The 17,326-nt window shown below is 45.2% G+C and overlaps 2 long non-coding RNA genes across 6 annotated transcripts; both read right to left on the reverse strand.

The window, feature by feature from the left end:
* Positions 1-3,995: 3,995 nt before the first annotated feature.
* LOC119365064 lies at positions 3,996-6,699 on the reverse strand. The gene is made up of 3 exons (XR_005175305.1): positions 6,154-6,699; positions 5,903-6,000; positions 3,996-4,056 (listed from the first exon to the last, which is right to left on the reverse strand). It is a non-coding gene; the product is annotated as an uncharacterized LOC119365064 (long non-coding RNA).
* Positions 6,700-6,780: 81 nt separating this feature from the next.
* Positions 6,781-12,566, reverse strand: LOC119365062. 5 transcript variants are annotated; one of them, XR_005175303.1, is made up of 12 exons: positions 12,465-12,566; positions 12,138-12,335; positions 11,600-12,056; positions 10,145-10,335; positions 9,213-9,297; positions 9,019-9,130; positions 8,864-8,923; positions 8,688-8,755; positions 8,207-8,605; positions 7,981-8,085; positions 7,676-7,778; positions 6,783-6,930 (listed from the first exon to the last, which is right to left on the reverse strand). It is a non-coding gene; the product is annotated as an uncharacterized LOC119365062 (long non-coding RNA). The 5 variants fall into 5 exon arrangements; XR_005175301.1 differs by having other exon boundaries at positions 6,781-6,930; positions 7,981-8,605; positions 9,709-10,335; XR_005175302.1 differs by having other exon boundaries at positions 6,784-6,930; positions 7,981-8,605; positions 10,179-10,335.
* Between the last annotated feature and the right edge of the window lie 4,760 nt (positions 12,567-17,326).

Below are 17,326 nucleotides of genomic sequence, written 5' to 3' on the forward strand. Positions count from 1 at the left end.
GGTTTGGATGCACCGGCGAAGTTTGCACCAACTCTCAAGGTGAGAAAGGGCAATGCACGGTACCGAAGAGGCTAGCAATGATGGAAAGGTAAAAGTGCGTATAATCCATGGACTCAACATTAGTCAAAAGAACTCATATACTTATTGCAAAAATTTAGAAGTCATCAAAAACCAAGCACTACGCGCATGCTCCTAGGGGGATAGATTGGTAGGAAAATACCATCTCTCGTCCCCGACCGCCACTCATAAGGATGCACAAGCCAGGTACACTTCATGTTTCAAATTTGTTACACAACTTTAACCATACATGCATGCTACGGGACTTGCTAACTTCAACACAAGCATTCTTTAAATTCATAATCACCCAACTAGCATGACTTTAATATCACTACCTCCATATCTCAAAACAATTATCAAGTATCAAGTTGATCATAGCATCCAATTCACTTCTATGATAGTTTTTATTATACCCAACTTGAATGCTCATCATTCTAGGACCAATTTATAACCATAGAAAATACCACGCTGCTCTAAAAGACTCTCAAAATAATATAAGCAAAGCATGAGAGACTAAAAATTTCTATAAAATCAAGCCACCACCATGCTCTAAAAGATATAAGTGAAGCACTAGAGCAAAAACTATCAAGCCCAAAAGATATAAGTGAAGCACATAGCAAATTCTAACAAATTCTAATCAAATAGGCTTCTCCCAAAAGGTGTGTACAGCAAGGATGATTGTGGTAAACTAAAAAGCAAAGACTAATATAATACATGACGCTCCAAGCAAAACACATATCATGTGGCGAATAAAAATATAGCTCCAAGTAAAGTTACCAATGAACGAAGACGAAAGAGGGGATGCCTTCCGGGGGCATACCCAAGCTTAGGCTTTTGGCTATTCTTGAATATCTTGGGGTGCCTTGGGCATCCCCAAGCTTAGGCTTTTGCCACCCTTTATTCCATAGTCCATCAAATCTCTACCCAAAACTTGAAAACTTCACAACAAAAAAGTCAATAGGAAATCTCATAAGCTCCATTAGTGAAAGAAAACAAAACCACCACATAAGGTACAGTAATGAACTCATTCTTTATTTATAATGGTGTTAAACCTACTGTATTCCAAGTTCTCTATGGTTCATATCCTTACATACTAGCCATAGATGCATCAAAATAAGCAAACAACACACGAAAAACAGAACTGTCAAAAACAGAACAGTCTGTAGCAATCTGTAACTAACGCAAACTTATGGAACCTTAAAAATCCTACCAAAATAGGAAGTCCTAAAAAATTTGTTTATTGAACAGAATCAGAAAGAATCAATGCGAAATATCATTCCTGCGATTTATTGAATTTTTTCTCGTGAGCGCAAAATTTCTGTTTTTCAGCAGAATCAAATCAACTATCATCATAGGTTATCCTATAGGTTCTACTTGGCACAAACACTAAATAAAACATGAAAACACATCTAAACATAAATTAGATGCAAAATTTATTACTAAACAGGAACAAAAAAAAACACAAATAAAATTGGGTTGCCTCCCAACTAGCGCTATCATTTAACGCCCCTAGCTAGGCATAAAAGCGAAGATAGATCTAAGTAGTGCCATCTTTGGCATTTGATTCATAGGTAGCTCGCATGATAGATTCATGAGGTAATTTGACTTTATTTCTTGGAAAGTGCTCCATGCCTTTATTTAATGGAAATTGGAATCTAATATTCCCTTCATATCAATAATCGCACCAATCATTCTAAGGAAAGGTCTACCAAGAATAATAGGGCAAGAAAGATTGCAATCTATATCAAGAACGATAAAATCAACGGGCATCAAATTTCTATTTGCAACAATTAGAACATCATTGATTCTTCCCATTGAATTTTTAATGGTGGAATCCGCAAGGTGCAAATTTAAAGAGCAATCATCAAGATCATAGAAACCTAGAATGTCACATAAAGTTTTCAGAATCGTGGAAACACTAGCACCCAAATCACACAAAGCAAAACACTCATAGTCTTTGATTTTAATATTTATAGTAGGTTCCCACTCATCATTAAGTTTTCTAGGTATAGAAACTTTCAAATTAAGTTTTTCATCAAAATATTGCATCAAGGCATCAACAATATGTTTGGTAAACGCTTTATTTTGACTATAAGCATGAGGAGAATTAACAATGGATTGTAACAAGGAAATACAACTTTCTAAAAAACAATTACCATAATCAAATTTCTTCAAATCCGAGATAGTGGGTTCAATACTATTTAAAGTCGTGACCCCTCCAATCCCACTTTACCAAATTTAGCATCAAGATCTAAAAACTCCGAATTCTTAGGACGCCTTCTAAATAAAGTTGACTCTTCTCCAGTCCCATTATTATCAAGATTCATATTGCAAAACAAAGATCTAATAGGGGACACATTAATAACTTTAATATCTTCATCATTATTTTCATGGAAACTAGAAGAACACGCCTTTACAAAGCTATCTTTCTTAGCACACAATCTAGCGGTTTTTCTTTGCATTCGTCAATGGAAATTCTCATAGCTTTGAGAGACTCATTGATATCATGCTTAGGAGAAGAAGATTTAAGTTTAAGAGAATCAACATCAAGTGAAATTCTATCAACGTTCCTAGCCAAATCATCAACTTTGAGCAATTTTTCTTCAAGCAAAGCATTAAAATTATTTTGAGAGACCATAAATTCTTTCACACTATTTTCAAAATCAGAGGGCATCTTATAAAAATTACCATAAGAATTATTGTAGGAATTTCCATAATTATTAGAGAGATTGCTAGGGAACGGTCTAGGATTAAAGTTTCCTCTATAAGCATTGTTTCTAAAATTATTCCTAGCAACAAAATTTACATCCATAGATTCATTATTATTCTCAATCAAGGTAGATGAAGGCATATCATTGGGATCAATAGAAGAACTCTTAGTAGCAAACAATCTCATAAGCTCATCCATCTTTCCACTCAAAACATTAATTTCTTCTATAGCATGCATTTTTTTACTAGTAGATCGTTCGATGTGCCATTGAGAATAATTAGCCATAATATTATCAAGAAGTTTTGTAGCATCTCCTAAAGTGATTTCCATAAACGTGCCTCCGGCGGCCGAATCTAAAAGATTTTTAGAAGCAAAGTTTAATCCGGCATAAAATTTTTGTATGATCATCCATAAATTCAAACCATGAGTAGGGCAATTGCGAATCATCAATTTCATTCTTTCCCAAGATTGGAAAACATGCTCATGATCAAGTTGTTTAAAATTCATAATATCGTTCCTAAGGGAGATGATCTTAGCGGGAGGAAAATACTTAGAGATAAAAGCATCTTTGCACTTGTTCCAAGAATCAATACTGTTTTTAGGCAAAGATGAAAACCAAACGTTAGCACAATCTCTAAGTGAAAACGGAAATAACTTCAATTTAACAATTTCATTCTCTGGATCTTTTTCTTTTGCATCTCACACAAATCAACAAAGTTGTTTAGGTGGGTAGCAACATCTTCACTAGGAAGGCCGGAGAATTGATCTTTCATAACAAGATTCAGCAAAGCAGCATTGATTTCACAATACTCAACATCATTAAGAGGAGCAATCGGAGTACTAAGGAAATCATTATTATTGGTATTAGATAAATCACACAATTTGGTATTATCTTGCGCCATAGCAACAAGTAATCCAACACACAAGCAAACAGAAAAAGGCAAGCGAAATAGAGAGGAATAAAAAGGCAAGCGGAAAAGGGAGAAGATTGGGAAAGAGAGGGCAAATAAAATGACAAGGGTGAAGTGGGAGAGAGGATAACAAGAGGCAAATGGCAAATAATGTAAATGCAAGGGAGATGAGTTTGTGATGGGTACTTGGTATGTCTTGACTTGAGCGAAGACCTCCCCAGCAACGGCGCTAGAAATCCTTCTTGCTACGTCTTGAGCTTGCGTTGGTTTTCCTTGAAGAGGAAAGGGTGATGCAGCATACTAGCGTAAGTATTTCCCTTAGTTTTTTGAGAACCAAGGTATCAATCCAGTAGGAGGCTCCTCACAAGTACCACGAACCTACACAAACAAACAAAGAACTCGTAACCAACGCGATAAAGGGGTTGTCAATCCCTTCACGTCCACTTGCAAAAGTGAGATATGATAGAGATAATATGATAAGATAAATATATGTTTGGTATTTTATAATATAGATGCAGAAAATAAAGATGCAAATAAAAGTAGATCGAAAGCTTATATGATAAAAGATAGACCCGGGGCCATAGGTTTCACTAGAGGCTTCTCTCAAGATAGCATAAGTATTACAGTGGGTGAACAAATTACTGTCGAGCAATTGATAGAAAAGCGAATAATTATGAGATTATCTAGGCATGATCATGTATATAGGCATCACGTCCGTGACAAGTAGACCGACTCATGCCTGCATCTACTACTATTACTCCACACATCGACCGCTATCCAGCATGCATCTAGAGTATTAAGTTCAGAAGAACAGAGTAACGCATTAAGAAAGATGACATGATGTAGAGGGATAAACTCAAGCAATATGATATAAAACCCATCTTTTTATCCTCGATGGCAACAATACAATACGTGCCTTGCAACCCTTTCTGTTAGTGGGTAAGGACACCGCAATATTGAACCCAAAGCTAAGGACTTCTCCCATGGCAAGAAAGATCAATCTAGTAGGCCAAAGCAAACTGATAATTCCAAGAGACTTGAAAAGATAACTCAATCATACATAAAAGAATTCAGAGAAGATTCAAATATTATTCATAGACTTATAGAGTGCCTGTGCGTTGTCACGGGCTCTTGAAATAGTTTGCAAAAGTTACATATTAAATTTCAAATAGACAAACAATATAACACAAACACAATTATTGAATAATTGAAGCCAATTTTTGCAATGTAAATTGACAAAAATAAAAGATTAACGACATGTCCATATAACAAACTGAGTGATGTTCCAACTAAACATCTATTATAAAACTATCAATATCTAGATGATGCGCTTAAGATATTCATTAGTAGAACGCCCGTGCGTTGCTATGGGCATACAAATGATTAAGGTCGTCTACGAGGTCGAAACTCATTTCTCCCTCATACGTCCGGGTGTGTTCGGACATCACACGGGCACCCAGCGGCCTCCCCAAAATTCAACATCGACAGTTCAGGCTCATCCAAATCTAAACCATGTGTGGGGGAGAAATGTGACTGTCCAGACTATCCCATGTTATCCCCAAACGCGGTCCCAACACAAAAACCCCATCCCACGAAGCACCCTTCACTTTTCCTGCCGGACCCTCCACTTCCTGCTCGGTTTCTCGCTGTACGGGACATTTCTCGCTGGAGCCCTCGCCTTGAAAACCGGATGACACCCACCTCACCTTGGCCATGTCGCTCTCTCTCCTTCACACCGCACTTCCCCACAGACAGCCAAGGAGAAATCCACCACCAACCGCCCCACTCTCCGCCCTGATCCTCTCCCCCCGTGTTCGTGCTGATCCACCATTGCCATCAAGGGGGGGGGGAGGCGTGGTCCAGCAACATTGCAGACATATGCATCTCCTCATTTCCTCAAGCAACAGCCAACCATGGCGCTTCTCCATTTATGAAGCAAGTTAATATGATAGAATCAGGAATAAATCTATAATTATCTCCATTTCTGAAGCAAGTTAATCTGAATGATATTTGAGGCTAGTATGGACCGGAGTGACATATATGACTGAAATAATGTAACAAAGCTATGCATATTCATGTGGATCACGAAATAGATCAGAAGCGCCGTATTTCAATGTCAGCAAATGGATGTGCAAATTTTGTGCAAAGTCACGTTTGGTTCTGCAAGATCTAAAGGGAAAAAAATACAGTGAGAGGCTCACGCTGCTGCTGCAGGCTAACGTACCTTGAGGAGGCACTGGATTCGGGCTTGGAGGAGGACGTCACGGGAGAACGATGTTCGGGTCGTTGGATGTCCGCGCCACCAGGGGTCTCCTCTTCCTCCTTTTTTTGAGAAGAATAAATAATTGGTGTCAAGCACAAGATCAAAAAAAATAAGTCTGACGGGAGACAAATCAAACACCCTGGATAGCATCTTTTCGGTGGCCCAAGAATTGATCTAATTAAACACAAGCACGCAAATATCATGAATAGCACCTTTCGCTCTCGCCATTGCAGCGCAAGCAGCGGCCGCCCTCAGGCACGCGCGCGTTCGCTCGCTCGACAGTCCCCACGGCCGCGCTCGCCTTGGCCCTCGACCATGGCCGACTCCTTGGTTCGAGTCGGCACACAGCCAATGCACGACGACAGCCCTTGGCGGGCTACTAAAGCGGCGGCCATCGGCCGCTCACAGCGCACCACCCGCGCACGGCTCTCGGCGGCGGTGTAAAGGCCCTTTGCGGCCGCAGGTGAAAGTTACTCCTTTTGATCCCCTCTCGATCGCCCATCTCAAGAGTCTCGATTTTTCAGGGGATGGATCTGCGGTGGCGTGCGGCTTCTGAAGGGGAACAGCGTCAGATCCTGGACGTGATCGGCGGCTGGTCCTGAACGGGGTCGGCGGCGTCTCCTGAAGTGGATCGTCCAATGGAGGGCGGCGGCTTTGATGGGCGAGGGCAGCGGCAAAGGCATGGAGCAGCGGTGGCGAAGGGACGAAGGGTGGCGGCAGGCGAACGAGGGCAGAGAGTCTGCATGCAAGTGTTTCTAGAGACCATATATAAGAACCTACATCACATAAGCAAGCAATCATAAACTGCCCAACAGATTAATAGGACAAAGTACATTCGAATAACCAAAGTCACATACCTTCCGACAAGAAGTTGTACTTCCATCTAGCGTCATGGTGCCTAGTTGAATTGCTTCCAAGCTCTGGCCGCGATGAGAAGAGACTGATATGAAGCAGAGCAGGCAAAACTTGTCTTGCCGACATATGCATAACTGAAACAAGTAGGTTGAATCATAGATGAAAACCAAGAAAAACAGAAAGTTTGAATAATGTGGCCTCGACCCTCAGAACAACGAGGAGAACCTCGACGCAGAGTATAACAAAACATGTCCCCTACACATGCGATGCACGGGAGGATGGCGACAGCCCCGACGCAACCACACACGAGAAGAATGCGGTGTTTCAGGAGACAGTGTTACACGATGATATGAAACTCGCGTTGCAGCATCCACCTCAATCTCCCAACTTCGGAAAATATTTGTCTCGATTCAAGATTACAACCACAATATAATTCCATGTAATAAACTATTCGGCAATTTCCTGTCTGTTTCCGAGACACATGCCATATAGCAAATCAAGAACCTACGTTCTGATTAATGTTATGCAAGTAAACAATAAATACAAAGTTGAACACAAGGGCCTGGATGTGAAATACATTTAATCAAATTGAATTTATTTAAAAGTACTTATTATATGGCCACAGTATCTTAAAGCCGTATTGAGCCTCTGACTACTCAGGCACTCACCCATCTCATGTCTACTTCTTATCGGATGGACTTCGACCTTTCTGATTCAAACAACTCATCTAGAATGTTGTTTACCTAACCCTAGTACATGTAGATGCGCACTTTAGGTTACTAATAATTTTTCAAATATAGGAGCCTCTAGAGAACATGAAAATAATGGAGGAGAGGAGAGATAAAACCAAATTGCAGTCTAGGTACAGTACGAACTTACCTGGGCAGGTGCTACAGCCTGCGAGGCATTGCACCCAGGGCATATCTTGATGCCTCTGCTCCTGATCGCCTCCAGGAACTTCTCCAGCGTGTAGTGATTCATACTGCAGACCCACAATAATACTTAAAATAGACAGAAGAAAGTGGATATACTGCATAATTTCTCACTTTTCAAGAGTGCCACCTCATTAGTCATTACAAACATGAACTTTACACAAATTAAAAGGTATAAACAATCACCTAAAAAATGTGCACAATCACACAAATTACAAACATAAGGAAGTTGACTAAATAATGAACAATCACCTAAAAAGTGTGCATAAACACAGTGCAGGAGCAACATTTACATGAATGTGTTGCATCTTCATCCAACCTCTTGCAACCTATATTTAGCTTGTGCATGTATACAATCTACGAAGTAGAGACATAAGACAGTTGAACCTTAATTGATGTAGTCTGTAGACTAAAATAGAGAGAGGAGCCGAAAACATCGAGGTCCTCATGGAATGCTGCAGCAAGAACAAAATCGCACCAGCTCGAAGGAGAGAGGGCCTGACACCAGCGGGGCATGCCGTCGCCAAGCAGCTACGGGCCCCAGCACGTCACATCCAACACACCACTGAAGAAGGCCACTACCTCCTTTCCCGGATCAAAGGCGCCACACCATCGATGGATGGGGCAGATGCCGCCAGAAAATGCTGACGTAGAGAGGGTCAGCGCATCCCCGCCGAGCCGCCAGAGACTCTCCTTGAGCAGAACATCACCGCTGCACACATCTGTGCCGCCGCCATCGTGCTATTGTAGAACATATGGTGAGAGGCGAGTGAATGGAGGAGTAACAACTGGGCATGATATGAGAAGAGGATCTCCCTAAGATGGTTGTACTCGCTCCCGCTGCCCTACATATGCACCCGCCACCACTGCCCTACATCTGTGCCGCCGCCGCGCAAGAGGCACGGGGAATGAGTTATAGATGTGCCAACCACATTTAACAGAATTTGTGCAGCACTAACCTGCCTTGGCTCAATGCCAATGTGCTTCAGCATATCAAAAGTATAGATGTAGGGATCATCCTTGTACTCTGCAAAAACAAGGGCAAAATCATATGAGCTTTGATGTTCCCCTGTATTGAGCAGAAGAGATAAATGAAAAGAAGTATGAATGTAAGTAGTGGGCAAGCTGAGGTTACCTGGGCTGAATGTCGATCAAAGCCGCCTTCCATTTTCCCTTCAGGTTCCTAATTTTCTGACTACACAAAAATCCCATGTCAGAAGTTGCAATACCAATGCACATTGATGCTTGTATAGAAAATTTGACTATCTAATCTTACTGTCGCAGAAGTACCTTTTGCATCCATCGTCTCTTGTACTCAGGGTACGTACATACGGCATTTGGGCAATGGAATTTGAAGTAACTGCTTGCTCACAATTGACGACATTGTTGGGCATTGAGTTAACTGAATCGCACAAACTACTTTCAATCCTTTCTCAAAAGCCAAAATCAAGGAGACCAGAAGATAGAAAAAGAGAGAAACTTACCATTGAGATAGAGGTTGAGCCAGGCAGTCCTTCACGCAGTCAGCAGGCAGAAGTGTCGTTGTCGGGACAGTTCGCACCCCAGCATCTTTCCCAATTAAAGTGGAAGAAACCATAAATCGGTTATCAAATCACCATGAAGTGGAAATATGGTTATTAAAAACTTATTTCGCAAATAAAATCGCTTGATTGATTCTCCTCTAATGAATTAACATTCATCTTGGCACCTTCTAAAACAGGTCGTGATAGAAACACAAAGCACAAACCAAGCACATCGGTTTGTGTTCCATACTCATTCTAAATAATTGGAAGCTTCTACATAATCCAAAAATGCACTACATAGATATTATACCGGCATCCACCATCCTCTTAAAGGGGCATAGATTATGCTAGCTTGGTTTGCTACAATTTTATCTGTAAGGGGTAACATTGTTTACATGTAACATCCAAATTGCATTGTCGTACAGATTATAGAAGAACCTAATGCTTATGTACTTACAATTTGATGGGCATCCAGCTATAAGACCAACCATTAACATCACTCCTTAAGATCCTCAATCTGAATAATCTTGCCTATTTATTTTTAATGGAGGATGCTCAGGACTGTTACATAATGTAAAATATGATTTCTTAAGCTATATAGTTTCTGCAGATAAAAAAAGAACCAAGACAATAAATCATTTGGTTATGTTACTGTTTCTTCAATGAAACTTTTTTTAGTGGAATCATACAGGGTGAGACACAAAGGTAATTTGAGTCAAATCCAGCAGCCATGTATATATAAAAAATGCGTGTAAATTTTAGACTTTGTGGATAAAAATGAGTCAAATCCAGCAGGCCAGCACCCATGTATAAATAATCGTACGAATTTTTTACTCTGTGGATAAAAGAATTGCAATATTAATAGTACAAAGAAAAAGTGAACTGCTACAAACTTGTCTGGGAGACAATGTCCCCAAGTCTTGAGACCTTTTCTTGCCTCACTTGAAGAAGTATGGCTCGTTTAGGATTGGAAAGCAGCAGCTGCTGCATGTCCTTTGGGAGGACACAGAATGCTGCTTGGAGGTCTGTCTGCCTTCAGTTTCTGGCATGCTGCTATTGATTCAGCAGTACCTGTCCGTGAATTCTGGACGGCAGAAATTGGAAAATAAACATCAGGATATTTTCAACAAAGCATTGAGGTCAGCATAGGTATGTTGAACAAGCTACTGTCCAAGATATTCCTTTGGAAACATTTTAACATGCAACTTTTAAATATATATCACTAAACAATTGCAAGGCCCCTCATGTTGTAATGAACTGTATCATGGTGGGCGTTACAGTAAATCAAAATTCTTGAGGTTAGGCTATCGAAACTAATAATATAAGGTGAAAAATCTTCAACCGTCATGTGCATGCATCCCTCCCGTCTATCAAATACAGGAGAGAGAATGGTAGACTGGTATCAAACAACCCACCGAAGGATATTATCAAAGTGTCACATGACTTTTAACTGTTATAATGCTTTATTATCTATTACATCAAAATCCAATGCCATGACTACCGACTACCGAAGGCGCTTATTCACGGGTAAAGACAGAACAAAATCCCAGTGCAGTCATGTGCATGCATCCCTCCCGTCTATCAAATACAGGAGAGAGAATGGTAGACGGGTATCAAACAGCCCCCAAAGGATATTATTAAAGTGTCACATGACTTTTAACTGTTATAATGCTTTATTATCTATTACATCAAAATCCAATGCCATGACTACCGACTACCGAAGGCGCTTATTCGCAGGTAAAGACAGAACAAAATCCCAGTGCAGTCATGTTATGCTAAACTTCATAACTTTTAACACTCTATTCCATCACCACTCGGTTTGATTTCTTGCAAAAAAACATCAACAAACCAGTCACACAGAACATGTGGTTCGTTCAACTAAAACAGTATTCATGTGCCAGAATAGTGCATACTCAAAATGATCAAATCCTAGTTAATCTGTAGTTCATCATAGACAAATTAATGTTTTCTGGTGCAACATTCCTGTAAACTAATTAAATGGCAAACTCATAATAGAGTACAGATTGGTGTGCGCTACGAAGTAGGAGCCTAATTGGATCTTATTGTAGGAAATTGCATGAAGTATTAAGGGTGTGCGTCGGATTAAATGCAAGAAAACCAGTCATGTTCCTTTTAGTATATGTGGTAAGCCTCAGTGGTCTGAATCATTTTAGGAGAGCTGCTGAGGATTACAACATTTAGCCCTATGCTACAGAAAAGTAAACTATGGAATCACTCAAATAATTATTATAACATATCATTACCGAACTTCCAAAGTTTAATTCCTAAAGTTCAATGTGTCATAAGATGAATGCATAATTCAGTCAAACCAAGGAAGTAAACTTCACCTTCCCATGGTTTTTGCTCAGATCAAAGAGCTCAAAATATAAGCAGTGGAAGCAGTGGGCATTAGATCCACGAGAAGAGATGACATGACCTTCACCCCAGATCCTTAATGGCCAGCCTCAGCTTCTTGAGAAGGACGACCTAAAGCCTCCATCAACAATTCGACACCTGCACCATGACAGATAGTCAGGTCATAGGATTCAACTTGGGCAACGAATTCAAGGGATTTTTAGATCAAGCATTCCTAGGGGCCGCCATGGTTGTTGTACACGAGGAAGAGAAGTGTGGGAGGCGAGCCCCAACCCATCAAGGTCACGGCCACTTCCTAACATGCAACAGATTGCACTCCACGAGTTACACACTCATCTTCCTAACATGACGAACACCATCCGATCAACCTCACTGCCCCAGGATCATGCAGCGCCGAGTTAGTTGATGCAGAGCGGGGTAGGACGGAGGCTACAAAAAGAATCCAGAAACATAAGAAGAGGTGGTACATCGTGAGGTACAAAATCAGCATGGGTGGGATCAAGGACGAACCAAAATAAACATGGGGGAGGGGTTGCACGAGGAGAAGAACATAGCATGAGCACCAGATCCGACGTCGGGATGGCCGTGGCCGGAGCAGGAGGCTCGGCCTAATCGCTGATGGCCAGATCCGTTGTGGTCATTCAAGGCGGCTTCCAGGTCGACCCCTCAGCCTGGCGGAGGCAATCCTCCATTTCCAGCTCCCCGCATCTACAGGGATTTACATGATGGTGAAGTCGCAGGCGGCGCCGCAAAGATGGTAGGACGCAGGCTACCTAGAGCGCGTGGGAGGAGGCTGGCGGCGAAGATGCGGGAGGTAGGGGGCTGGAGATTGCTCACCATGAAGGAAGAAGGTAGGGGAAGGACTTTTCGCCGGGGAGGAGGAATCCGGCGGCGGCGGCGCACCTCTCTCGAGAGGAACCCTATGCTATGCGTGAGGAGAAACGAGGGGGTGAGAGAGGTGAAAAAATCATTGGAACGTGGTTTTTTTGGTGCGAGGGGGTGGTGGGAGGGGGACGAAAAAAACCAGCGAAAAAAATCGGACGAAAATGGTGGGACGAAAATGGTGGGACGGAAATAAAACCCGGAATGCGACCTACAACTGAGACATTAGGAGTAGAGATAAACTTGATCATAAACCCACAATTCATCGGATCTCAACAAACACACCGCAAAAAGAGTTTACATCGAATAGATCTCCACAAGAGAGGGGGAGAACATTGTATTGAGATCCAAAAAGAGAGAAGAAGCCATCTAGCTAATAACTATGGACCCGAAGGTCTGTGGTAAACTACTCACAACTCATCGGAAGGGCTATGGTGTTGATGTAGAAGCCCTCCGTGGTGGATTCCCCCTCCGGCAGAACAACGGTGACGGCTCCAAGATGGGATCTCACGAATATAGAAGGTTATGGTGGCGGAAATATTTCTTTGGTGGCTCCCTGGATGTTTTTGGGGTACGTAGGCTTATATAGGAGGAAGAAGTACGTCGGTAGCCGCCCGAGGGTCCCACGAGACAGGGGGCGCGCCCTCCACCCTCGTGGCCGCCTCGGTTGCTTCTTGACTTGCACTCCAAGTTCTCTGGATCACGCTCATTTCAAAAATCACGCTCCCGAAGGTTTCATTCTGTTTGGACTCCGTTATTCCTTTTCTTCGAAATACTGAAATAGGAAAAAAAACAACAATACAGGCTGGGCCTCCGGTTAGTAGGTTAGTCCCAGAAATGATATAATTGTGTAAAATAAAGCCCATAAACATCCAAAACAGGTAATATAATAGCATGGAACAATCAAAAATTATAGATACATTGGAGACGTATCAACAACCTACCGACTTTGTTAATCCTAAGAAATCTGATTGTCGGTGTACTAGAGTAGGGGTACCCTAGTATCCCGAACTTGTGCACGGGCAGTTGCAGCACCCCGCGGCAAGGCTTGCCGGGCGACCGCCAAGATCCTCCATGGCTCCTTTGGAGCCATTCAAGAACAAAGTATTCAAGCCAAGGAGACAAGGCCCCGGCAAGAGGAGCTTGCCGGGAAGGCCAACCAAGGCATCTCAAGGAACTTGCCGCGACGCGCCACGCGTCCCGGCAAGGCCCGGTGAGCGACAAGCTTCCGGGCGCGACAAGACAACGACCGCGGCAAGACGCTTGCCGCGGCAAGTAACCATCCTGTACCCGCGCTCCGGCACATCCACCAATGTGTCGCCCCGGGGCCTTTCCAGGCGCACGTGGCGAGAGGCCGTGCAGCCAACGGTGTGTGGTGGCAAGCGACGCTGACAAGATTACCATCATGGCGAACGGTGGCGTCCCTGACGGTCCTTTTCTGCACTGTTTGGGCGACACAGACGGGCATTTAATGCCTTTGTCCCCTGCCGTCAGGGTTAGGTAGGATACACTGTACAGGTAGTTGTACCAACCGCAACTCCTTTTCCATTTTTACCCCTGTCTATGTTGCCACCTGTCGGTGACCCCTTTAGCATATAAAAGGAGGCCCACGTGCAACGTAGAGAAGGTTCGGCTCAGTTTGAAGCCAGAAAACACTCACGCTCGGTCTCGTTAGCAGCTAGAGTGCACTGTAGCACTCAGCGCTCTCGAGCAAGAACACAATACACTAAAACATGCAGCAGTAGGAGTGTTATCTCTCCGGAGAGCTCCGAAGCTGGGTAAACTGCTCGTGTGCTTCGCCTCGATCCGCTCTTCGTGCGATCTCCGCCCCCCGCCGAACCGAAAGGGGCTCGGTCCGCCGGTCCCATAGGTGTTCGTGGATCAGTTTCCCCGACATCTTTGGCGCGCCAGGTAGGGGGCGTCGAGATTGTGTGAACCTGATCCCTCGTTGACACGAGCTAGATCTTCAACTTCTTCATCGACATGCCACCGAAGAAGAAGGCTTCGGGGCAACTGTTCCGTCCACGTCGATCCCACCACCACCGGAGCAAACGGGTGGCGGGGTAGACGCCGGCGGAGGAACGGACATCGACGAGGGAGCTCACGGTGCTGCCAGGTCCAAGGACAAGGCTGCGCAGACCTCGGCGTCCGTACATGCACCGCGCCCATCTCAGGAGGCGCAGGACCGACAGCGTCATGGTATTCACAGTACCATACGTTTGTTGGACCAAGATCGAGCTGGTGGATCTCGGGGTGCTCAAGATCAGCATGCACGCCAACGTGCAGGCACGAGCGAGGCACGGTCGCCCGGACGAGATACTGCTCCTTCTAACTTAGTTAGAAGTCCGAGCATATCCCGCTCCTCGCACCGTTCGCCACTGCCGCCCACCACTCGAGCAGAAGCTTTGGCGCGAGCTCAACTGCTCCTAGATTACCCTCCAACAACAGACAAGATCGACGAATGGAGGGCCACCATTCAGAGTCTCATCGGCTTCGCCAACGGCGACACTCCGCGGCAGCCAGTACATCGCTGCCACGGCAGGACCGCCAGGCATGAGCCGATGGCGACAAAACCGATGAGGGTGCAACCACCATGCACTCTCCACCCCGAAGGCCAAGATCGCCGACTCGCCGGATGCACCTCGACAGCGACTCCATTGCCTCGTCGGATCCACGAGCTCGTCGCGATCAGCGCCAAGTTCTTCACGAACGACAGCAAGAAGACGCTCGCACTCGCATCGAGCGCCGAAGAGAAGCGCGACATCAATCAGACCAGCGCGCTGGGCCCTCTGTCGACATGCATGCGCCAGGGGAACCAGGCGACTTGCCGTACGCGGTAGGTTGCCCTGCGTTCACTCGTGAGCTGCGATAAGTCCAGTGGCCCAGCACGAAGAATTTCAAGCCAGACGTACCAGAGAAGTACGACGACAAGACGCATCCGTCGGAGTTGCTCAGCATCTACACCATCGCGGTGCAAGCTGCCGGGGGACGAGACGACAAGATCCTTGCCAACTACTTCCCGCTGGTACTCAAGCCCAATGTCAGATCCTGGCTCATGCACTTGCCGGACAACTCCATATCCTCCTGGGTTGACCTTTGCCATCAGTTTGTCGGTGCCTTTATAGGCGGCCACAAGCCTCACGGCCAAGAGAGCGATCTTCATCTGCTCGCCCAGAAGGAAGGAGAGCCCCTGCGCAAGTACATTCAGAGATTCAGCCGCGTACAACACAACATCCCAGATGTCCACCCTGCCGCAGTAATCAGCGCGTTCCATCAGAACGTGCGAAATCGCAGGATGCGGGAGGAGATGGCGATGTGCAAGATCAGGGACGTTAGTGAGCTATATGCCCTGGCCGACAAGTGTGCGCGTGCTGAGGAAGGGAGGAAACTCCCCGGAGAGAATACAGGAGCAGGAGGATCTGATAGTGAGGATGCTGCCCTGGCAAAGAAAACCCGGCGGCAGAACAACAGGAAGAAGAAAGGCAAAGATGTGCTAGTCGTTGAGCAATCCGGCAAGCAAGTCAAAGCTGGTAGCTCCGGCAAGGAGATTGCCGCAGGCACCAACAACCAGGCTGTGGCGGTCGCCGACAAGCAGGACGGCACCAACAGGCAGTACTGCAAGATCCACCGCACCAAGGGTCATGACCTCCAGAGCTGCAAGAAGGCCGAGCAGCTTGTCGAGCAGCAGAAGGCTGAATACGAGCGGCGCGACAAGGAGAAGGGTCAGGAAGGTGCTGGAGGAGCCGGCAAGAAACGCCCCGGCCGAGGAGGACGCCGCGGCAAGGCCAAGCAGCGGCAAGGAGACAGACCTCCCCGCGGCCGCGACAAGGATGAAGATGACGACGATGATGAAGATATGGATGATGACGAGACCGATGAGCAGGAGTTTCAGAAAGCCACAGAGGTCCTGTGCGTTGATGGCGGTGCTTCTCTGCATACTTCACACCGCCAGCTCAAGCAGTGGGTGCGGGAAGTCAATGCGGCAGAACCACTCGTCGAGTCACGCAGGCCTTTGAAATGGTCCAGCACGCCTATCATCTTTGATATTGAGGACCACCCTGATCGCATAACTGCGGTCGGGTGCTTGCCGATGTTGGTTTCACCAACTATCCGCAACCTCAAGGTCACTAAGATGCTAGTTGACGGTGGGGCCGGCTTGAACCTGATCTCCTCCGCGGTACTCCAGAAACTCCAGATCCCTGATAGCGAGCTCGAAGAGACCGGTGCATTCCAAGGAATCAATCCGGGAAGGAGCAAGCCAAAGGGAAAGATCACGTTGCCGGTTTTGGCAGCGAGTTAAACTTCAGGACTGAGAGGGTCACTTTTGACGTTGCTGACTTTCCGTTTCCTTACAATGGGATACTCGGCCGTCCAGCGCTCGCCAAATTCATGGCAGCCTCTCACTATGCATACAACATGCTGAAGATTCCAGGCCCGATAAGTGTCATCTCTGTCCCTAGCGACAAGAAGGATGCTCTTATCTGCGCCGACAAGATCTACCGGGAAGCAGCAGCCGCAACAGATTGCAGATCACTTGCCGTTGAAGCTCCCAGGGGGAAGAAGAAGACCAAGTCCGGCAAGAGTTCTGGTGCCCACTCCGGCAAGCGCACCTCTTCGGAGTGCTGCGCTACCGTCGAGGATGCACCATCGAGTTCCACCGGCAAGTGTAAGAAGACAATGGTAGCTCCGCCAGAGACCAAGAAGGTGTCCGCCAAGGAGGACGGCACTGGTGGTACTTTCACCATCAGTGCCACTCTCGACCCTAAATAGGAAAGCGCGCTTGTTGCTTTCCTGTGGGCGAACGTCGATGTGTTTGC

The sequence above is a fragment of the Triticum dicoccoides genome, chromosome 2B, assembly GCF_002162155.2.
Source record: "Triticum dicoccoides isolate Atlit2015 ecotype Zavitan chromosome 2B, WEW_v2.0, whole genome shotgun sequence".
Classification (NCBI taxonomy): Eukaryota; Viridiplantae; Streptophyta; class Magnoliopsida; order Poales; family Poaceae; genus Triticum; species Triticum dicoccoides.